The sequence below is a fragment of the Mandrillus leucophaeus genome, unplaced genomic scaffold (genome assembly GCF_000951045.1).
Source record: "Mandrillus leucophaeus isolate KB7577 unplaced genomic scaffold, Mleu.le_1.0 Scaffold172, whole genome shotgun sequence".
Classification (NCBI taxonomy): Eukaryota; Metazoa; Chordata; class Mammalia; order Primates; family Cercopithecidae; genus Mandrillus; species Mandrillus leucophaeus.
In genome coordinates, this window is record NW_012101721.1 from 2,219,403 (window position 1) to 2,229,372 (window position 9,970).

General features: G+C 45.8%; 1 long non-coding RNA gene across 1 annotated transcript in view; it reads right to left on the reverse strand.

The window, feature by feature from the left end:
- The window catches only part of LOC105537422, a 24,387-nt gene extending 15,498 nt beyond the window's left edge, over nt 1–8,889 (reverse strand). Inside the window, exons 1-3 of the long non-coding RNA XR_001005709.1 lie at nt 8,764–8,889; nt 6,259–6,454; nt 1,299–1,410 (exon numbers count right to left, since the gene is read on the reverse strand). This is a non-coding gene — a long non-coding RNA (uncharacterized LOC105537422). The remainder of the gene's footprint in view (nt 1–1,298; nt 1,411–6,258; nt 6,455–8,763) is intronic.
- Between the last annotated feature and the right edge of the window lie 1,081 nt (nt 8,890–9,970).

A 9,970-nucleotide genomic window follows, 5' to 3' on the forward strand; every position in this document is an offset into this window, starting at 1 on the left:
TTTTTGGGACAGAGTCTCGCTCTGTCCCCAGGCTGGAGTGCAGTGGTGTGATCTCAGCTCACTGCAGCCTCTGACTCCCTGGTTCAAGTGATTCTTCTGCCTCAGCCTCCTGAGTAGCTGGGACTACAGGCGTGCACCACCACACCCAGCTAATTTTTGTATTTTTAGTAGAGACAGGGTTTCACCATGTTGGCCAGGATAGTCTCGATCTACTTTAAGATATTTTAAAACCACTAGTTAACAGAAAGAAAGAAGCTGTGTAATAAAATTAGCAAACATGTGCCAGGTAAGATGAGGCAATTACCTGAAGTTCTCATGTGATCTATCTAGAAGTGTGGATGGGGCTGGCTTGTTGTTCAGAACCCCTCCTTTGATTCACTTCCTAGAGCACCAAGAGCAAGAAGCTCTAGCTCCATTTATTTCCAGGTCTCTGAGTGTGGAGCCCCTTAGTTCCCCCTTTCCTAGGCCAGGAGTCTCTCCCCTTCCTCTCAGAGCCCTGGAGACCCATTTAGGCAGAGCCTCAAGTATACATCATTCTCAAGGGAAGAATGAGAGACAGGAGATGGGTGTCTTTTTCCTAGTACTCGGAAAACAGTAAGTGAGTGGATAGAATTTCTCCACTTTAATTCATTATCTTAAGCCTTTGACACCAGATGCGCCACTTATGGAAGCTAAAATCTAGTTTTAGATGGTGTCTGATATTGTAAAAAAATTTTATGTTGAGCGATTTTAAGTTTAATATGTCCATATTTCATGATGCTCCATAAAGAGTACCATGCCTGAGAGTTGTTTAGCCATAAAGAACAAGTTTGAGTAATGCTGAAACAGGTCATATGGACGCTTCTTATCTCAAGTGAGGCATTTACATCTTGGAAAGATGGCGGATTCATGTGAAGGTATGTACACATCTTCCACTTGCCTCTAACAGAGCATAAGCTAAGCAGAGGGATGAGCCATTCAACACCTGGGCCCCTCTTCTTGACCTTCTTAAGTCCAGCCATGCTTTTTTTCTGTTTTTTTTTCTGTGGTCCTCCTCATTCCTATGACCATACTCTGCCTTGCAGGCAATAGAAACTATACCACTTTGCAAATCTCAATTTCAAACACATTATTTTCCAACCTACCAATTGTTCTACCTTCCTTGCACCAATACCTCCTCTTTTACAAATCTTTGCCTTCTTGGAGATCCTTAATCCTTTGACCCCACTCATTCCTCATTTCCACCAGCACCTGCTTAGCTTTACTTCCTAGTCCAGCCCAAATTCTATAGTTTTTCATGACAGTTCCTTACCAAATACCTTCAGTTCCTGTGCTCTTCTCTCCTTTCATTAAACTTTTGTCTTGCGAAACTCCTGTAGGGCTTTTAAGTGCAACTTTCCTTCTCCATGCCTGTTTCTGAGCAGCAGAGCACTAATGGAGAAAGCCACAAAACAAAGTTTTTTTTAAAAGAAATTAATTCATGATGACACATTTCAGTTGGGGAATCATAGCTGCCTGGCAACTCTACTGTGTTCTAATAGACTTATTCTTCATTTTCCAACATAATCATTTCACATCTTTTCCTCCCTCTTCAAATTCCATATTCCCTTATCAGCACTCATTCTCCATGGGTGACCTCAATCCTTTCCGAAGAAATAGAAGCTACTGGATGCTAATTCCCTATTGATCCTACAAATCCACCTGCATCAGCAACCATTTCCTCCTTCTCTCTTATTATAATGGAGAAATTATTAATTTCTTCCCTATTAAAAGTCAATTCTCAGATGCTCTGGTTCTGCCTCCTTCTACATTCTTAAAGATTGTGTTTCTTGGTTATGCCCTGTCTCTACTGTGTCATTAATTTCTTCCACTGTACTGAATCATTTGCATCATACAAACATGTTCTAGCGTCTCCTGACTTATGAAACATCAAGAATATAGTAACCTTCCCTCAACCCTGTGCAATTCACCCAGTGTTTCCTTTTTGTTTTTCCTTCTTCTTTTTTTTTTTTTTTTGGTGGGTAGGGGAGGGAGTTGTTTGTCTTGGTCTCATACCTCATATTTACAACTCAATTCGTTCCCATCTGGCTGCTTCCACACTCTACTGAAACTGCTTTTCTAAAGGTCACTGATGACTTTCCAGTGGCCAAATCAGTCCTCCTCTTGACCTCTCAGCAGAATTTGACACTGTTGTTTATATTTCCTTCTTGAAACATGAAACTCTTTGTGGATGCTGTGACTTCTTGGCTCCTGTGTTTGTTTTCTTTTTCTACTCCGTGATCCACTCCTAGTTTTCTTTGCTGGGTTCTCCTCCTCTAAACGCTGGACTTCCTTGAGGCTAGATCATGAGACCTCCTTTCCCTTCTCTACGTTCTCTTTCTAGATATTCTCATTCCTGTGACTTTAAAATGCCACATAGGTACTGACAATTGTCAGATTTGTCTCTCCAGCCCAGCCCTATCATCTGAACTCCAGACTTTCATATCCAAATATCTACTTCACATCTCCTCCGGAATGTCCCACTGACATCTTGAGTTAACAAGTCCAAAAGAGAACTCTTCACTCCCACATCTTCACTCAAAACCTCTCTTGCCTTGCCTGCTCTGTCTCAATAAATGTCACTGCCACTCATCCAATTACCTAAATTAGAACTCTAGAAATTGTTCTTGATTCTTTCCTTTCTCTAACTCCTACCTTTCTAATCCAACAGCAAATTCTGTCAATTATACCTCCAAAATAGATTCTGCATTCATTTGCCATTTTCTACTGCCTTCACCAATCCACACTGCCATCACTTTCCAACAGAATGATTGAAATACTCTTCTAACTAGGCTTCCTGTTTCAACTTTACCCCTTGTATTCCCGAAACAGCAATACAAATGACCTTCCTAAAATATCTGTTAGATCATGCCACCTACCTGTATAAAATCCTTTAATGCAGTGTGAGTAAACCCAACTCTTTCCCCTGCCTAACACAGTACTATACCATCTGTCCTTACGTTCACCCCTTTAGGGATGGGATTCCCAATTCTGTTTGTTCCAGTGAATCTGACTTTATTTAAATACTCTATAGATTCTTCGTTCTCTGAGTGTGGCCCACTATTCAAGATGGTCAGCCTGAAATGATCTTCTATGATCTCTTTACAATGAGAGCTTCTCACAGAGGCCTTCCTTAACTATAGTATCTAAAGAACATACCCTCTTTCCTTCCATTGTCTACCTTAGTCTTTTATTTCTTTGTTTCATTAGCATAATGCAGAAGGGTATTTTTGGTTGTTTGTTTTCTATAATTTTTACTAGAATTTATGTTCTATGAGGACAGGAGTCATGTCTTCTGTGTTTTCATTGTGCCCCTATGCCTAGGGTAGTACCTACCTTTCAGGAATATAATTGTAGAATGTATGGATGAATAAATAGTGAATGTTAAATAAAGATATAACACCCAGCCCATTCAATAGACTTAATGGATCTTAGTTTACCTTCTCCTCAGTTCATGTGTACCTCCTCCTTTCTGGGATATAACAGGGTAACCCATTATGAAACTAAACATATTAAACAAACTATTTCTGTGCAAGATGAGCGACCAGTTAAGGTTCTTATTTTCTAGGATTGGTCTTGCCTTTCTTCAAATCCAACAGTCACTGTAGAGTAGGCAACAGGGTTTAATAAAGAAAAAAGGGCTATGAAGAGAGGAGCCCAGGAATGAATCCCTGCAGTCCTACTCTTGAGCTGTGCAACCTTGGGCAAGACATAGTCCTCTCTGATCATTCTTTTTTTGTTTTTTTGTTTTTTCATTTGTAAAATGCGGAGAGTGATATCTCTTTTGTCTACTTCAAAGGGTTATAGTGGCAACTAGGTGGGATAATGTAAGTAAAAGACCTTGTCAATTGTAAAGTGTTGAACTAATGATTTCTAAGAGTTTCACCAAACTCTTTTTGTCAGGAAGTCAACCATGACTTTCAGATCCCTCCAAGGAATGATTTAAAGGTGCCTTTCTATAGTGCTTGACCTCTGCTAGGCTAGGGCTAGCTTAAGTCCTGTGAGCTCTTCCCACCCCACCTCCAGTTCCTACTTGTACCTTTCCCATAGAGAACATGTCAGTTGCTCTTTCTCCATAAGGCACAGTTCTGTCTGGTGGGACAGATAGCATGTGGGGCTCACCAGCCATTGCTGCAGAACCAATGGATGATATTTCCTGTTTGGGTCGGTCAAGGCTGATGGTCTGGAGCAGCCAGCCAAACCTGCTGTTCAGCATGCCCCTGCCACCCACAGCCCCTGCTGGAGGGGAACTGGAGCTGTGAAAACTTAGCTCCCACTTCCACCCGTCTTGCCCTTTGTGATAGCTGAACAGGTACTCCAGCTGGCTTGGCTACTACCAATCTTAGCTTCCACAAGAAGAGAGTCTTTCGGCTCTTACAGAGCCCACTGCTCAGGAGTGAGCTGGGTCACGATGCTGTACAAAGCAGTTTCTCCAGTTCCCCAGCTTGGGAGTGTTTGGCCCCAGGGTGCATTCTGGTGATCCCCTCTCACCTGTAGGTTTTCAGACAGCTTCATGGCCATGGGTGTCCCCCAGCCTTCCCCAGGCCTCAGGGCTTGGCTTATGTCATCTTTCTGCTTTCAGTCCCACCCTGTCCTTCTCTCTCCTCTCTTGTCTTTCTCTGTCTTAACGTTCTGTCACCCAGACGGTGGGGATTGTTAATGGGTCCTCTTATTCACGAGTCTCCACATTCTGTCTTATAGACTACTGCAGTGGCTGCTCAGTGTGGGTGTTGAGTGCCGGGAAGGTTGTGTCTCCCAGGTGGGGCAAGAGCTCTTTGCTCCCCACACTGTGATTCAGTCATGCCCCTATATTCTCTCAGCTGAAGGCTCTTCTGCATTGCCCAAGAGATCAATTTTATATTCCTTATCCAAGCACTCAAGGTTTCCTTCCTAATGTGGCTCTAAGTGTTCTCTCTAGGCTTTCTTCCTCCCATGCCCCAAGTCCCTGCTGGGGCCTCTCTGCTCTACTCTGTTCACTAGATACATTTTCTTTCCCTGCCTCAGTTTTCCCACGCTCCAAGGCTTACTCAAAAGTTTCTTCATTAATTTGACCCATGACGCTCTCTCTTCGCCCTCAAGGCCAAGCATCTCTCATCTGCACAGCACAGAGTACCATCTTCTTTGCTGTTTTGCTTCATTATCCTTGTGTTCCTTGTGCACTATGTTTTTTCATTCCTATTAGATTTTAGGCTCCTTAAGGTTGGGATGGTATCTTTGCTTAGTGGTCAGGAGCGTATTTTGAGACCAAGACAAATTTGAGTGCAAATTGCGTCTCTTCCTCTTATCAGTTATGTCATCGTTAGCAAGTTACTTAACTTCTCTGGGCCTCTGTTTCTTTATAAAATGGAGATGATAATAGACCTTACCTTTTAAGGTAAAAAAAAAAAAATGAGAAAGGAAGAGGTAATGTATGTAATGTATTTAGCACAATACCTGGCATATAATAAGTGTTCAATAAATGATACTAATAATAGTTATTTTTAAAAAGTCTTCTTTATCCCACAGCACCCATCCCAGAGCCAAGTGTATAGCTGATGCTCATCCAACAATTGTGGATTATCTAGCAATCTATATAGATTAATTCATACCAAGGGTTAAGAAGGAAGGAGCAGAACCATGAACAGGCTTGCCCAGGGTGCCATACAGTGTAGCTGGTGTCAGTGCCCAGGTCTAAGAGTGCTCATGAGCTGTGGAATGGGTCATTTATCCCTGGTTTGGCCTGGAGGAGGGTCTGGCATCTGCTTCAGGCCTTTGCTATCCTAGTTCCTGGTACTAGGAGGACTACATGCAACTGTATCTCTGCATCCATTAATTGTAGCCATTTTACACCTACACAAGATGATCCCCTAAGACACCAAATTATGCCATCCCCTTGTCTTAAAAATGATCACAAGGCCAGGCACAGTGGCTCACACCTGTAATCCCAGCACTTTGGGAGGCCGAGGTGGGTGGATTACCTGAGGTCAGGAGTTTGAGATCAGCCTGGCCAACATGTTGAAACCCCGTTTCTACTAAAAATACAAAAAATTGGCTGGGCATGGTGGCAGGTGCCTGTAATCCCGGCCACTTGGGAGGCTGAGGCGGAAGAATCACTTGAACCCGGGAGGCGGAGGTAGCAGTGAGCCGAGATCGCGCCATTGCACTCCAGCCTGGGCAACAAGAGTGAAACTCTATCTCAAAACAAACAAAATGACCATAGCATGAGGCCTCGAGATGATGGAGAGCTGACCCTTTTCTCACCTCGTGTGCACCGTCTGTCTCTGTGGGTGTCCTCAAAACTCCCAGGACCGTGCCATGCTAGTAGCAGCTTCCGTCGCTCTGGGCCCAGCTCTAGAGGTGCACTCAGGTCAGAGTACTGCAGACAGAACTCAGAAAACTTTGCAAAAGCAGCAGGGAAGAGGGGACGGGCAGCTTCTGGGAGAGAGGGAGTTGGAGCCTGACAAATGGAGATACCTTGTGTGAGATCAGCAAAAGAGAAGACACAGACACTTGACCTGGTTTGGAATTATTGCAAATCCATCAGACTCTGTGCAAATTGAGACCATAATTCAGATTGTTCATATCATCACCAGCATCCCCATTTCCATTAAGCCCTGCCGTTCGTCTCTCCTGGGCCTGGCTCTGTCCAGCAGCTAATTGAAGGGGTCAAGCTAGCACTAAATCAACAAGCCAGTCCAGAGAGGTCAGCCCCCACCCCAGTCCTTCCAACTCAGAGGCTGTGGTTAACCTTGAACGGAATCTTATCTCCTCCTCAGCCTCAGAAGCAGCTTCAGTGGAAAGATGCTTGTTAACAGGGTGTGGTGAAAAGGGTACTGGACTAGAGGCCGGAAGAAGTGGGTTTGAACCCCAACTCTGCATCTCACTAGCTCTGTGACCTTGAGCAAGTTATAGAAACTGCTGAAACCTTGGGTTTCTCATCTGTAAAACGAGAAAGATAAAAGGCATACCTGCTCTATCTACCTCAAAGAGTGATATTAGGCAAATGCTGAAACATAGGCAAAGATGCTTTGAGGTTTATAGAACACTATGCAAATGTAGGTGCTTGTGGGTGCTTTCCTACGTGGCCTCCAGGGGCTGTGCCCAGTGGATACCCAGCGTCTGTCCAGCTTCTGTTCAGGCTGGCCTTGTCCCAGGTTTGGGGCTCTGTCTCCCTGTGCATCATGTCCCTTCAAGTAGGAGACTCAGAAAGAGCATTAGGTAGCAATAGGGCTGGCAGCCAATGATGCGAGGCTGAGCTCTGGGCCCTCTCCGTTGGCCCTACTCACATGGAAAGGGAAGCAGAAAAGGACTTTTATTGAGCACTTACTTGACAGGCCCCTCCCTGGCCATTCTTCCTGCACACATACACTCTCCTTAGAAAATACTTCCAGGTAGCTATCATTATCTCCAGCTTTCAGAGGAAGAAAGTAAGTCAAAAAGAAATTAACTCACTTGCCCATGGTCACCTAGCCAGTGAGTGGGGGATCTGAATTGGATTCATTCTGTCTGCCTCAAAGCCTGCCTCTTCCGACCTCACCTGCTGACTCTCAACAGACCTTTCTGTACTTTGTCCTGGGGCAGAGTCAGGGCCGGGGACCAAGTGGTCACCCTCAGGGAGCAGGATTCCTTGCCGCAGAGGTAGGGGAATGCTAAGCACGGGTGAGGATTTCCACCTCTTTTGGAGACAGAGGGCAGCAAGACATCCTGGGGATTGTCCTGCACCTGTAAGCTCAGGTCTCGGTCCTGCCTGGGGTCAGCCCCCATGCCCCCCCTCTCCCACCTCAGCCCCTTCTCTGTGGGTATACCCATCTTGTTCCCCCCACACACAGCCCACCCGGGCTCTGACCCAACAAAGAGCTAGGTGCAGGGCGCTGTGCTCCAGCCCTTGTTCTCTAGCCCCGGACCACAGGGTGTGTCCCCATCACTCACCAGGGAGCCAGTGCCAGCCTCATAGCCTCAGAGCAACACAAACCACCCACTGTGGCTGGGGCTCCTCTCCCAAGCCAGGATAATTATTTCAATGGAATATTTTAAAGAGTCCTTTTCTAAATTAAACTACTAATAAATGGGATAGTAGCCGAGAGGGAAGAAAGGTCTCTGCTTAACATTGAAATAGAAATTAACCAGAAGGGGGAAAATAATGTCCTGAGAGGTTATCAGGAGGCAATTTGAATCCTGTTCCCCTGTGGATGGAGTCATCTGAAGTCTAGCTGGGTCTGCCTGCTGTGAGGACCTCAGATGCTAAGGGGAAAATGAAGTCAGCTGCCACAGAGGCCCCAACTCCCAGCTATGAGAAAAACGCTGGAAGGTGGACTTCATTTTCCATGTTTTATTCAAGATTTTTTTTTTTTTCAGATATGCCTCGTGCTCAGGCTCTGAGTTACCACAAAAGCATCCAAACCCAGCCTGTGACATTCACCCCCGTTCCTACCACCTCCCTTGCTGAGGAAGGTCCTTTGGCTCCTCCTCCAGAGGGAAAGAATAAAAAATCAGAACCCAAATGGCTATGGAAAGGGCCCTCTCCACTCTTTCAGCTGGGACGGGTCATGGCCCACTGTGGGGGCTCTGGTTCCAGGACTGACTCAGGGCTTCTTCAGCTTCCATCTGGCCATCTGACCGGGGTGGCATTCCAGGGGATGTGACATAGCCTCCTGCCACTAGCGGGGAAGGGCCATCTGGTGAACAGCTGCCTCTGGTTGTCTGAGACACCTCGTTAAGGTGGCATTGGCAGCCGCCTGCAGAGGCACAATTTGTAGTGTAGCTTACCCTGGTCTTGCTTCTGCCCATCCAGGGTGCTGGCTGCTTCCTCTGCTCCTGGGGAGTTGGCCCCAGTCCACCAGGACCTCCTTTCAGTGGAATGTTCTCCTCCAGTTCCCCTTCCACGTGCTGACTAAGTGTGTGCCACACCCTCAGCATACAAAGGTTTGCTGGCTGGTAGGCCAGACTCTCAGGGCCCCTCAACCTTCTGGCTGCTCAGGTGTGACCCCTGCTGGTGGGAATTGAGCTGGCCTGGGGGGGGACTTTTCTGGGCCTGGTCGCTGTAGCTTTCAGAGTCTGTTTCCGGCAGGAGCTGGCTCTGGTGTGTTTGTGTACATTTGTTCTATCAGTAGACACTGGGGATTCCCGAGAAAGCTCCAAAGGCAGCTGTAGCCACAGTGGAGAGATAGCCATCCTGCCCTCTGCCAGGCTGACCTCAGGGCAGTCATTCACACAGACCCCTCCAGTCCACAATCAGGGCTCCTTTAAGAAAGGCAGACTCTATACATCAAACCACAGCACCTTGTGCTCATCAAATCGTGTGATAGGTAGAGAGGAATGCCCAGTCCTAGCCTTCCTGTGGGACATTCCTTCTGATTGACACCAAGGCGTGATGACGGTGGAAATTCACTGTATTCATTGTCTCCATGGGTATGTTTTTTTAATGGAGAAAGGCCTGAAGCCAGCAATGATTTATCCTAACTCCAGAGCAAAGAGTTGGTTCCAGTGGCAAGCGTGCAATGGAGTGATGATTCTAGATAGGATGGGCCAGAGCCTTTCTGAGAACACTGACGGTAGCAGACGACACCACTTACGGAGTGTTTACTGCGTGCCAGGCATGCTCGTTTGAAATGATCTGCTAGCAAGCATCTTGCTGTCCTGCATTTGAATTCCGACCTGTCACCTGGTAGCTGCGGTCTTTGGGCAAGCCTCTTACCCTCTCTGAACCTTAAGTCCTTCTGGAGGTAAAAAGACATACTTTACAGAGAAATTGAGATGATTACATTTATATGATCCTTGTATGTGCTAATCGCAAAGACACAAGACTCCTTGTCCAGTGATTAGCACATATTCAACATTCAATAAATGGTAGTAGTTCTTTCATTGCATCTTTTTTTTTTTTTTTGAGCATGATTTTGTGAGGCTAAGTGAAAAAAATAGAGAGTATTAGTGCTTTGCAAATTGGAAAGGGAACATGCGATGTGTTTATTATTGA